Raw genomic sequence first — 14,297 nt, forward strand, 5'->3', positions numbered from 1 at the left:
TTAAATTTCGTATGCAACCAAAAAAGACCTCCCATAGCCAAGACAATCCTGGGCAGGAAGAACAAAGCTGGAGGCATCACACTACCTGACTTCAACCTTTATTACAAGTCTACAGTAAACAAAACAGCATGGTACTTGTACCAAAACAGATATATAAACCAACGAAATAGAACAGAGGCCTCAGAAATAACAACACACCTCTACCACTACCTGATCTTTGACAAATCTGACAAAAAGAAGCAACGGGGAAAAGATTCCCTGTTTAATAAATGGTGCTGGGAAAACTGGCTAGCCATATGCAGAAAACTGAAACTGGATCCCTTCCTTACACTTTATACAAAAATCAATTCAACATGGACCAAAGACTTAAACATAAGACCTAGGACCATAAAAATCCTAGAAGAAAACCTGTGAAATACCATTCAGGACACAGGCATGGGCAAAGGCTTCATGTCTAAAACAGCAAAAGCAATGGCAACAAAGGTCAAAGTTGACAAATGGGATCTAATTAAACTAAAGAGCTTCTGCACAGCAAAAGAAACTACCATCAGAGTGAACAGGCAACCTACAGAATGGGAGAAAATTTTTGCAATCTATCCATCTGACAAAGGGCTAATATCCAGAATCTACAAAGAACTTAAACAAATTTATAAGAAAAAAGCAAACAACCCATCAAAAAATGGGCAAAGGATATGAACAAACCCTTCTCAAAAGAAGACATTTAGGTAGCCAAGAGACATATGAAAAAATGCTCATCATCACTGGCCATTAGAGAAATGCAAATCAAAACCACAATTAGATACCATCTCATGCCAGTTAGAATGGCAATCATTAAAAAGGAAACAACAGATGCTGGAGAGGTTGTGGAAAAATAGGAATGCTTTTACATTGTTGGTGGGAGTGTAAATTAGTTCAACAATTGTGGAAGACAGTGTGGTAATTCTATAAGGATCTAGAACTAGAAATGCCATTTGACCCATCAATCCGATTACTAGGCATATACCCAAAGGATTATAAATCATTCTATGATAAAGACACATGCACACATATGTTTATTGTGGCATTATTCCCAATAGCAAAGACTTGGAACCAACCCAAATGTCCATCAATGACAGACTGGATAAAGAAAATGTGGCACATATACACCATGGAATACTATGCAGCCATAAAAAATGATGAGTTAATGTCCTTTGCAGGGACATGGATGAAGCTGGAAACCATCATTCTCAGCAAACTATCACAAGATCAGACAACCAAACAGCTCATGTTTTCACTCATAAGTGGGAGTTGAACAATGAGAACACATGGAGACAGGGAGGGGAACATCACACACCAGGGCCTGTGTGGGGTGGTGGGCTAGGGGAGGGATACCATTAGGAGAAATACCTACTGTAGGTGATGGGTTGATGGGTGCAGCAAACCGCCATGACACGTGTATACCTATGTAACAAAACTGCATGTTCTGCACATGTAACCCAGAACTTAAAGTATAATAAAAAGAAAAAAAATATGGCACATATATGCCATGGAATACTATGCAGCCATAAAAAGAATGAGTTCATATCCTTTGCAGGGACATGGATGAAGGTGGAAGCCATCATTCTCAGCAAACTAACATAGGAACAGAAAACCAAACACCGCATGTTCTCACTTATAAGTTGGAGTTGAACAATGAGAACACGTGGACACAGGGAGGGGAACATCACACACTGAGGCCTGTCGGGGGGTTGGGGGCAAGGGGAGGGAGAGCATTAGGACAAATACCTAATGCATGTGGGGCTTAAAACCTAGATGACGGGTTGATAGGTGCAGCAAACCACCATGGCACACATATACCTATGTAACAAACCTGCACGTTCTGCACATGTATTCCAGAACTTAAAGTAAAATTTTAAAAAAAGAAACGTACTCTAGAAAAACTCATGTGTACCTGGATACACATATAAAGATGTTCATAGCAGCACTGATTTTAATAGCGAAGGCTGGAAACAACCCAAATATCTACACACTCTAGAATGGATACATTACAGCATAATCCTGCAATAGAATGATATATATCAATAAAAAATGAACAAACTAACACTATTCCCTACAATATAGAAGAATCTCATAAGCATACTCCAGTATGAAGAAGAAAGAAACAAAAGAATACATAAAGTATTATTCAATTTATATAACATTCATAAACAAGCAAACCAAACTATTTCAGGGATACCTACAGAGGTGATTATTACACTGTACAGCAACTACACTGTACCATTATATTTTATACTTTTTTGCATTCAAACTTTTTAAGGTTAAGTTTTAAAAGACTGAAGGAAAATACTTTTCTTGACACTTCTTTTCTTACTCCCGTACTTTGATCCATCAACAAATTCTAATGACAATATATATTTTGTATCCAGCCACTTCTCAACTCTTTGATCCGAGTCACTATATTCTCTTTCTTTTTCCATTGCAGTTGACTTCTAACCAGTCTCCCTGTTTTCCCATATAGCCTATTCACAAAGTATCCAGGATGGGTGCTATTGTTTGAATGTTCCCTCCAAAATGTAAGTTGAAACTTATCTGCAATATGGCAGAATTGAACAGTAGGGTTTTTAAAAGGTGATTGGATAATGAAGGTTCTGCCTTCATGAATGAATTAATCCTATTGATAGATTAATGGGTTATCATGGGAGTGAAACTGGTGGCCTTATAAGAAAACAAACAAAGACCAGGAATGGTGGCCCGTGCCTGTAATCCCAACACCTTGGGAGCCTAAGGTGGGAGGATGGATTGAGTTCAGGAGTTCAAGACCGAGCCAGGCAACATAGCAAGACCTTATTTCTACTAAAAATCAAAAAATTAGTTGGGCATGGTGGCACACATCTGTAGTCCCAGCTATTCAGGAGACTGAGGCATGAGGATCACTTGAGCCCTGGAGATTGAGGCTGCAGTGAGCTATGATCATGCCACTGTACTCCAGCCTGAGCAACACACTGAGACCCTGTCTCAAGAAGGAGGAGAAGGAGGAGGACGAGGAGGGCCAGTGATGATGAGCATTCTTTCATGTGCCTGTTGGCTGCATAAATGTCTTCTTTTGAGAAGTGTCTGTTCATATCCTCTGCCCACTTTTTGAGGGGGGTTGTTTGATTTTTTTTCTTGTAAATTTGTTTAAGTTCATTGTAGATTCTGGATATTAGCCCTTTGTCAGATGAGTAGATTGCAAAATTTTTCTCCCATTCTGTATGGTGCCTGTTCACTCTGATGGTAGTTTCTTTTGCTGTGCAGAAGCTCTTTAGTTTAATTAGATCCCATTTGTCTATTTTGGCTTTTGTTGCCATTGCTTTTGGTGTTTTAGTCATGAAGTACTTGCCCATGCCTATGTCCTGAATGGTATTGCCTAGGTTTTCTTCTAGGGTTTTTATGGTTTTAGGTCTAACATTTAAGTCTTTAATCCATCTTGAATTAGTTTCTGTATAAGGTGTAAGGAAGGGATCCAGTTTCAGCTTTCTACATATTGCTAGCCAGTTTTCCCAGCACCATTTATTAAAGAGGCAAACCTTCCCCCATTTCTTATTTTTGTCAGGTTTATCAAATATCAGATGGTGGTAGATGTGTGGTATTATTTCTGAGGGCTCTGTTTTGTTGCATTGATCTATATCTCTGTTTTGGTAACAGTACCATGCTGTTTTGGTTACTGTAGCCTTGTAGTATAGTTTGAAGTCAGGTAACATGGTGCCTCCAGCTTTGTTCTTTGGGCTTATGATTGTCTTGGCAATGCAGGCTCTTTTTTGGTTCCATATGAACTTTAAGGTAGCTTTTTCCAATTCTGTGAAGAAAGTCATTGGTAGCTTGATGAGGACGGCATTGAATCTATAAATTACCTTGGATATTATGGCCATTTTCACAATATTGATTCTTCCTATCCATGAGCGTGGAATGTTCCTCCATTTGTTTGCATCCTCTTTTATTTTGTTGAGCAGTGCTTTGTAGTTCTCCTTGAAGAGATCCTTCACATCCCTTGTAAGTTAGATTCCTAGGTATTTTATTCTCTATGAAGCAATTGTGAATGGAAGTTCACTCATGATTTGGCTCTCTGTTTGTCTGTTATTGGTGTATAAGAATGCTTGTGATTTTTGCACATTGATTTTGTATCCTGAGACTTTGCTGAAGTTGCTTATCAGGTTAAGGAGATTTTGGGCTGAGACGATGGGGTTTTCTAAATATACAATTATGTCATCTGCAAATAGGAACAATTTGACTTCCTCTTTTCCTAATTGAATACTCTTTATTTCTTTCTCCTGCCTGATTGCCCTGCCAGAACTTCCAACACTGTTGAATAGGAGTGGTGAGAGAGGGCAACCCTGTCTTGCGCCAGTTTTCAAAGAGAATACTTCCAGTTTTTGCCCATTCAGTATGATATTGGCTGTGGGTTTGTCATAAATAGCTCTTATTATTTTGAGATATGTCCCATCAATACCTAGTTTATTCAGAGTTTTTAGCATGAAGGGCTGTTGAATTTTTTCAAAGGCTTTTCTGCATTTATTGAGATAATTATGTGGTTTTTGTCTTTGGTTCTTTTTATATGATGGATTACGTTTATTGATTTGCATATGTTGAAGCAGCCTTGCATCCCAGGGATGAAGCCCACTTGATCGTGGTAGATAAGATTTTTGATGTGCTGCTGGATTCGGTTTGCCAATATTTTGTTAAGGATTTTTGCATCGATGTTCATCAGGGATATTGGTCTAAAATTATATTTTTTTGTTGTGTCTCTGCCAGGCTTTGGTATCAGGATGACGCTGGCCTCATGAAATGAGTTAGGGAGGATTACCTCTTTTTCAATCAATTGGAATAGTTTCAGAAGGGATGGTACTAGCTCCTCCTTGTACCTCTGGTAGAATCCAGCTGTGAATCCATCTGGTCCTGGACTTTTTTTGTTGGTAGGGTATTAATTATTGCATCGATTTCAGAACCTGTTTTTGGTCTATTAAGAGATTTAACTTTTTCCTGGTTTAGTCTTGGGAGGGTGTGTGTGTCGAGGAATTTATCCATTTCTTCTAGATTTTCTAGTTTATTTGCATAGAGGTGTTTATAGTATTCTCTGATGGTAGTTTGTATTTCTGTGGGATCAGTGGTGATATCCCCTTTATCAGTTTTTGTTGCATCTATTTGATTCTTCTCTCTTTTCTTCTTTATTAGTTTTGCTAGTGGTCTATCCATTTTGTGGATCTTTTCAAAAATCCACCTCCTGGATTCATTGATTTTTTGAAGGGTTTTTTGTGTCTCTGTCTCCTTCAATTCTGCTCTGATCTTAGTTATTTCTTGGCTTCTGCTAGCTTTTGAATGTGTTTGCTCTTGTTTCACTAGTCCTTTTAATTGTGATGTTAGGGTTTCAATTTTAGATCTTTCCTCCTTTCTCTTGTGGGCATTTAGTGCTATAAATTTCCCTCTACACAGTGCTTTAAATATGTCCCAGGGATTCTGGTATGTTGTGTCTTTGTTCTCATTGGTTTCAAAGGACATCTTTATTTCTGCTTTTATTTCATTATGTACCCAGTAATCATTCAGGAGCAGGTTGTTCAGTTTCTATGTAGTTGTGTGATTTTTGCTGAGTTTCTTAATCCTGAGTTCTAATTTGATTGCACTGTGGTCTGAGAGACAGTTTGTTATAATTTCTGTTCTTTTACATTTGCTGAGGAGTGCTTTACTTCCAACTATGTGGTCAATTTTGGAATAAGTGCGATGTGGTGCTGAGAAGAATGTATATTCTGTTGATTTGGGGTTGAGAGTCCTGTAGATGTCTATTAGATCTGCTTGGTGCAGAGCTGAGTTCAAGTCCTGGATATCTTTGTTAACTTTCTGCCTCATTGATCTGTCTAATGTTGACAGTGGGGTGTTAAAGTCTCCCATTATTATTTTGTGGGAGTCTAAGTCTCTTTGTAGATCTCTAAGGACTTGCTTTATGAATCTGGGTGCTCCTGTATTGGGTGCATATATATTTACAATAGTTAGCTCTTCTTGTTGAATTGATCCCTTTGCCATTATGTAATGGCCTTCTTTGTCTCTTTTGATCTTTGTTGGTTTAAAGTCTATCAGAGACTAGGATTGTAACCCTGCATTTTTTGTTTTCCATTTTGTTGGTAGATGTTCCTCCATCCCTTTATTTTAAGCCTATGTGTGTGTCTGCACATTAGATGGGTCTCCTGTGTACAGCACATTGATGGGTCTTGACTCTTTATCCAATTTGCCAGTCTGTGTCTTTTAATTGGGCCATTTAGCCCATTTACATTTAAGCTTAATATTGTTATGTGTGAATTTGATCCTGTCATTATGATGTTAGCTGGTTATTTTGCTTGTTAGTTGATGCAGTTTCTTCCTAGCATCAATGGTCTTTACAATTTGGCATGTTTTTGCAGGGGCTGGTACTGGTTGTTCCTTTCCATTTTTAGTGCCTCTTTCAGGAGCTCTTGTAAGGCAGGCCTGGTGGTGACAAAATCTCTCAGCATTTGCTTGTCTGTAAAGGATTTTATTTCTCCTTCACTTATGAAGCTTAGTTTGGCTGGATATGAAACTCTGAGTTGAAAATTCTTTTCCTTAAGAAAGTTGAATATTGGCCCCCACTCTCTTCTGGCTTGTAGAGTTTCTGCTGAGAGATCAGCTGTTAGTGTGATGGGCTTCCCTTTGTGGGTTACCCAATCTCTCTAGCTGCCCTTAACATTTTTTCCTTCATTTCAACTTTGGTGAATCTGACAATTATGTGTCTTGTAGTTGCTCTTCTCAAGGAGTATCTTTGTGGTATTCTCTGTATTTCCTGAATTTGAATGTTGGCCTGCCTTGCTAGGTCTGGGAAGTTCTCCTGGATAATACCCTGCAGAGTGTTTTCCAACTTGCTTCCATTCTCCCCATCACTTTCCATTACACCAATCAGACGTAGATTTGGTCTTTTCATGCAGTCCCATAGTTATTGGAGGCTTTGTTCATTTCTTTTCACTCTTTTTTCTCTAAACTTCTCTTCTTGCTTCATTTCATTCATTTTTTCTTCAATCACTGATACCCTTTCTTTTACTTGATCAAATCAGCTACTGAAGCTTGTGCATGCATCATGTAGCTCTCGTGCCATGGTTTTCAGCTCCATCAGGTCATTTAAGGTCTTCTCTATGCTGTTTATTCTAGTTAGCCATTCATCTAATCTTTTTTCAAGGTTTTTAGCTTCTTTGCAATGGGTTCAAACATCCTCCTTTAGCTCGGAGAAGTTTGTTATTACCAATCATGTGAAGCTTACTTCTGTCAACTTGTCAAAGTCATTCTCCATCCAGCTTGGCAGTGGATCTTTTTAAACACAAGTCAGATCCCTCCTTTGCTCACTCTGCTGCAGCCACAGTGACATACTTGATGTTTCTCCAATATGCCATCTACACCATGTACACTCCTGCCACAAGGCCCTTGCACTTGCTATTCCCTCTGCCTGTTTAACCCTATACCTCTCTCAAGTCATTTGGCTCTCTAATCAATGTCACTTTATTAGAAATGCCTTTCCTTTCCACCTTAGGTATGTTCTTTATCCCCCACTCTGTTTTATTTTTTGTGGTGCTTACCAGCTGACCTATTAAATACTTTATTTATTTTATATCTCTCCTCACTAGGTTGTAAGCTCCCTAAGAACAAGAATTTCATCTATTTTGTTAACTGATATATCTCTAGTTTCTAGAACAATTGATGGCAAATTATATGCACTCAATAGTTATTAAATGAATATTAAATTAAAACATACATACCAAAGTGTTAACAGTAGAGGGTAAAAGTATTTGTGTTCTCTGTATTTTCCAAATGTTCTACTTTGAAACTGTATTAACTTTATAAACACAAAAATGAGCTATTATTCTGAGACAGTAAAATAGCACCTAGCTTAGCATCTGACAGATAGTAGACAAGCAAGCAATAAACATATATTAACTTGTTATCTAATCTAGATGAGAAAGGCTAACAATGACCAACATGTATATATATTGACTATGTTGATGTTGAAGCATATAAAAAAGTAATAGTATAGTTTATTTCAGTCTTTAATTTGTACATGCTGCAACTTTCATTGTTTCCTCCTAAATCACAAGGGTGAATATGAGTTTTTATTGTGAAATGCTGCCCAAGAAATATTTACTGCATATTACTGATTTTGAAGTTCATGATTTCACTTACACAAAAAATTTCACAGTGATTTTTACGGCTTACAGAAATAAATGTCTTTTAATCATGGTTCAAGGAATCCCATGCCTATCTATACCTGAGTCCTGAAAAGAAATAAATCTAACAGAGACCAAGAGTTTTTCTTCAAAAGATGACCTATATGGAAATTAAACAACTGCATGTAAAATAAACCAAAAGCTTAAAATCATACTCTAAAGGCTAATCTCATAAAAGCTATTTCTTATTCTAACATAAATTTTTGGAACCTAAAGGAATTCTCAAATGTTGTGCATTACTTTAAGAAATAAGTGTCTTACTATACAGTACAAGGCACATTGACTAACCCGAATGCTTGCAGAGGAGAGCAAGCAACCAGGATGGTGGAGGGCTCTGGTTTGTCAGAGGAAAGACAATCTAAGGACAGGATATGTATAGCTTTTTCATCTGAAAGACAAAGACACATTCTTTGTCTTTTTAAAGTATTGTCACACTGAAGAACCGATATCTTCCGACGTATCTAAAATGCAGACCTATTATTATTTTCACTTATTTTATTCAACAAATATGTACTGCACACCTGCCATGAGTCAGGTCCTGTGATAAATGCTGATGATACGTAGTGAACGAAAATACTGGGATAGAGGTTTAAAAGGCATTAATCTATGAATCACTGATGAATTAAAATCACAACTGTGATATAAGCTACAAAGAATTACAGAGCACTATGAATGCATATAACTGGAGAATTTGATCTAATGAGGCAGATCATGGAATGCTTAATTAAAGAAATGATTGTGCTGAGATCTAAAAGACAAACATTAGTTTGGTGCTCACTTCAGCAGCACACATACTAAAATTGGAATGATACAGAGAAGATTAGCAGGGCCCCTACGCAAGGATGACACACAAATTCATGGAGTGTTCCATATTTTTAATTTAAAAAAAAAGGTTAGTTTTGTGAAAGCTGAAAGAAAATTAGGAAGAGAGCTACCTAGGATGAAGGAAAGCAAAAGAAAAGGCTCTATAGAAGGTAAAACAAAGAAAGAAAAACTAAAAGAAGGACAGTCTGGCTAGAAGTGATTGCTTAAGAAAAGAATCATACAATACGAGAGGCTAAAGAGGTAGGCAGAAGCCATACCAGGAAGAACTGATAGGCCAGGATAAGAAATATGTCTTAATCCTTAGGCATGAGCAAGGACTTCATGTCTAAAACACCAAGAGCAATGGCAACAAAAGCCAAAATTGACAAATGGGATCTAATTAAACTAAAGAGCTTCTGCACAGCAAAAGAAACTACCATCAGAGTGAACAGGCAACCTACAAAATGGGAGAAAATTTTCTCAACCTACTCATCTGACAAAGGGCTAATATCCAGAATCTACAATGAACTCAAACAACTTTACAAGAAAAAAACAAACAACCCCATCAAAAAGTGGGCAAAGGACATGAACAGACACTTCTCAAAAGAAGACATTTATGCAGCCAAAAGACACACGAAAAAATGCTCATCATCACTGGCCATCAGAGAAATGCAAATCAAAACCACAATGAGATACCATCTCACACCAGTTAGAATGGCCATCATTAAAAAGTCAGGAAACAACAGGTGCTGGAGAGGATGTGGAGAAATAGGAACACTTTTACACTGTTGGTGGGACTGTAAACTAGTTCAACCATTGTGGAAGTCAGTGTGGTGATTCCTCAGGGATCTAGAGCTAGAAATACCATTTGACCCAGCCATCCTATTACTGGGTATATACCCAAAGGACTATAAATCATGCTGCTATAAAGGCACATGCACACATATGTTTATTGCGGCACTATTCACAATAGCAAAGAGTTGGAACCAACCCAAATATCCAACAACGATAGACTGGATTAAGAAAATGTGGCACATATACACCATGGAATACTATGCAGCCATAAAAAATGATGAGTTCATGTCCTTTGTAGGGACATGGATGAAACTGGAAACCATCATTCGCAGTAAACTATCGCAAGGACAAAACCAAACACCACATGTTCTCACTCATAGGTGGGAATTGAACAATGAGAACACATGGACACAGGTAAGGGAACATCACACTCCGGGGACTGTTGTGGGGTGCGGGGAGCGGGGAAGGATAGCATTAGGAGATATACCTAATGCTAAATGACGATTTAATGGGTGCAGCACACCAACATGGCACATGGATACATATGTAACAAACCTGCACATTGTGCACATGTACCCTAAAACTTAAAGTATTATAATAATAATAACATAAAATTAAAAAATAAAAAAATAATAAAAGAAAATGTGGCACATATACACCACGGAATACTACACAGCCATAAAAATGATGAGTTCATGTCCTTTGTAGCGACATGGATGAAGCTGGAAACCATCCTTCTCAGCAAACTATCGCAAGGACAAAAAAACAAACACCGCATGTTTTCACTCATAGGTGGGAATTGAACAATGAGAACACATGGACACAGGAAAGGGAACATCACACACCGGGAACTGTTGTGGGGTGGGGGGAGGGGGGAGGGATAGCATTAGGAGATATACCTAATGCTAAATGAGGAGTTGATGGGTGCAGCACACCAACATGGCACATTTATACATATGTAACAAACCTCCAGGTTGTGAACATGTACCCTAAAACTTAAAGTATAATAATAATAAAATTTTAAAAAAAGAAATATGTCTTAATCCTAAGAACAGTAAGAAGCCAATAGATTTATTAATTTCAAGAATTCAAGGGCATCTGTCTTAGAGCAGAGATTATAACAATTTAACAACTAAACCCATCTAACAATAAAATGGGTTGCCTCAGAGACTGAGCATCCCATTACTGCAAGTAATCAAGTAGAACCTAAATGATATCTTTCAAGAATGCAATATAAGGGATTATGCATGTCTTGGAAATTTATCACTGAGGCTTCATCCTTTATTAAGATTAAATATTTCATTTATTCAAACACCAAATAGGGATTTTCCAACACACTGACACTGTGAACGTTTGAAGATTCTCTTTTTTTTTTTTTTTTTTTTTTTTTTGGTTAGAGACACTCTGTTGCCCAGGCTAAAGTGCAGTGGTGGGATTATAGCTCACTGCAGCCTCAAACTCCTGGGCTCAAGCGATCCTCCAGCCTCAGCCTCCCAAATAGCTAGGACTACAGGCATTAGGACTACAGGCACGTGCCACCAAGCCTGGCTAATTTCTTGTTTTTTGCAGAGATGGGGTCTTACTATGTTGCCCAGGCTGGTAAATATTTGAAGCTTCAAAATGAAGTATTAATTGTTCATACCAATGTGCAAAATAAAAATTGTTGACTGCGCTTTCACGGTGTTTCTCAGGAAGGATCATAATATTATATAATAGGAGATCCATTTTCAGTGTGGATTGCAGTGAGGGAGTGGCTCTTTTCCCCTGTCCATTGCCAAAGAACAGGTACAGCAATAAGCACAGGAGAAAGGGCATCAAATGAAAGATTTCTGTGGAACTAGCAGGAAGGGATTCAAAAAATAGCAATAATCAAGAACTCCAACTTGGTGCAAAGCAAAGATTATTTTCTTGGCCACACTACTAAGGGGTTCTCACCATTCCTTTAGCAAAGAAGTAGATAGAACACAATGGATAAGTACTTTAGTTGAAGTGACTATGCTGAAGTTAACTGTAGAGTGGAATGCATACAGTTTTTATTCTAAAACAAGGGTTGAGATATTTAAAAATGAATATTTGACTATCTTCATCAAATAATTAAGTGCCTTTGGATACTGTATCTATAAATATTATACTGTGACCTTTCTCTATAAATAATATAACCATATTTATAGATAACATATCTTGAGTTAAACAGTGCCTACTTTACTATCACTGTCAAAAATGGATAAAACCATCATTTAATAAATCAGTCTCCTAGCCAGGTTTATTCTTGCTCAATGTGATACATGTCATACTAATACCAACTTCTTTAGTAACAACTTTTTAATAAAAAGTCAAAAAATAACAGATGTTGGTGAGGTTGCAGAAAAAAGGGAATGCTTATACACTATTGGTGGGAATATAAATTAGTTTAGTCCCTTGGAAAGCAGTGTGGAGATTTCTCAAAGAACTGAAAATGAAACTATCATTTGACCCAGCAATCCCATTACTGGGTATATACCAAAAGGAAAATAAACTGCTCTACCAAAAAAACTCCTGCACTCATTTTATTTACTGCAGCACTATTTACAACAGCAAAAACATGGAATCAACCCAGTTGCCCATCAACGGTAAACTGGGCAAATTAAATGTGGTACGTATACACCATGGAACACTAGACAGCCATAAAAAAGAACAAAATCATGACCTTTGCTCCAACATGGGTGCAGCTGGAGGCCATTATTCTAAATGAATTAACACAGAAAGAGAAAACAAAATATAGCATATTCTCACTTATCAGTGGGAGCTAAACATTGAGTGTACATGGCCAAAAAGATGGGAAAAAATAAACACTGGGGATTCTAGAAGGGGAAAGGGAGGGAAGGGAGAAAGGGTTGAAAAACTACTTACTGGGTAATAAGTTCAATTAGCAATGGGATCATTAGAAGCCCAAACCTCAACATCATACAATATACGCATATAGCAGACTTGCACATGTACCCTCTAAATCTAAAGAAATTTTAAAACTTAAAAATAGAGTTTTTAATTGAACCAAAAGAAAAAAGTTAAACATGGATTTTAAAAATCAAGCCAGATTTTGTACTTCAAGAGACAAATTTGGGATGTCAATACTGAGCAAACCAATACTATTTCACATGAACTTATCGTTTGAAACCTTAAAGTTAATTAGCTCTATGAGTTTTGGGGTTCTTTTTAAGTAATGGTAGTATCTTCAATGAGCACTTATCTTTCACTAGTATGTCTTCCTGCCTCCCCATTTAATCACCAGCAAGGTACAAACTTCTACTTTCTGATAGCTCCTTCCATGTCTTAATCTCTGTTTTGATCTACCCCACCTTTCTTTAGGCTCATACCATTCACTTCTCCCACCAGACTGGTCTTGCTGTCATGGTGTTAGAAGTATCTTTTTGTTATTCAAAAAAAAACAACACCTATTTGATATGTCTTATATTTAACCTATTGATATTTCTAATGGCTGTTCTTCATTATCCAAAAATCTCCCAAATCCCCCAAATCTGATTAGTTACCAAGTCCTATTAATTACCTTTCTAAATATCTTTCAAGGTCATCTTCTGTTCCCCATCCTCATTGTTTCTTCTTCAGTTGAAGTATTCATTAGTTTTCTTTTGAACAATTTAGTTTTCTTTTGAACACCTTCTGGGTGTTTTTCCAACTACTGGTTTCTTCTCCCTTGTAATACATCTTTCAGACCCTTGCAGAGTAATTTTTAAAACTCAGATTTATTCATGTCCTTCTTGTTCTTATATAATTTATAATAATTATAGGTATCATTTCCTCTGTGTGTGTGTTTGTTAGGCACTGTGCCAGATGCATTATAAACACTGTCTTTAATCCTCACATCAACTTTGTAAGATAGGTACTAGTATCCCTGTTAACAAATGCAGAAATGTAAGGCTCCTGGTAGTTACATAATTTTCCCCAGTTTTTACAGCTCATTAGTGGATGTGAAAGAGAGCCCAGATACACCTAGGTTTAAAGAGTCAGGGAATACGTCAACTGGCAATATCTGTGAATGAAATCAGATAGGGGAAATTTTTGAATATGCTTTTATTACTTCATCTTACTTTTCAATACAATTCAACTTTCATATTTTGACATCTTCTCTAACTTTCCTGGTGGAAAGTGCTTTCATCTCTGGGTATAGGTACTTTACAGATTCTTACAGCACTTTTTGGAACAGTGAATACTAAACAGTTATCATTCCTCTAACAGATTCTTATAGCACTTTTTGGAATAGTGAATACTAAACAGTTATCATTCCTCATGTATTTTTACAACTTGTTTTCTCTACGCATTAGCTGTTTTGTTTTAAACAGAGTTGTTAAATGATGTTTAAATCTTTAAAAATGTCTCTTTCTGTTGCTTACCTTAGTTTTCACGTGCTCTTGGTTTCAGTGTATCTGAGTTTCAGGAAGGAGGCACTCCCCCTATGTACTGGGCAGAGGTTTC

The 14,297-nt window shown here is 37.2% G+C and overlaps 1 protein-coding gene and 1 non-coding gene across 5 annotated transcripts in view; one reads left to right on the forward strand and one right to left on the reverse strand.

The window, feature by feature from the left end:
* DLG2 (discs large MAGUK scaffold protein 2) overlaps positions 1 to 14,297 on the reverse strand; it is a 2,210,459-nt gene that overhangs the window by 2,081,729 nt on the left and 114,433 nt on the right. The window lies entirely within an intron of this gene.
* LOC116477627 (U6 spliceosomal RNA) lies at positions 8,999 to 9,105 on the forward strand. Its single transcript, XR_004250570.1, has one exon. It is a non-coding gene; the product is annotated as a U6 spliceosomal RNA (small nuclear RNA).

This window comes from Hylobates moloch, unplaced genomic scaffold (assembly GCF_009828535.3).
Source record: "Hylobates moloch isolate HMO894 unplaced genomic scaffold, HMol_V3 SCAFFOLD_11, whole genome shotgun sequence".
NCBI classification, from domain to species: Eukaryota; Metazoa; Chordata; class Mammalia; order Primates; family Hylobatidae; genus Hylobates; species Hylobates moloch.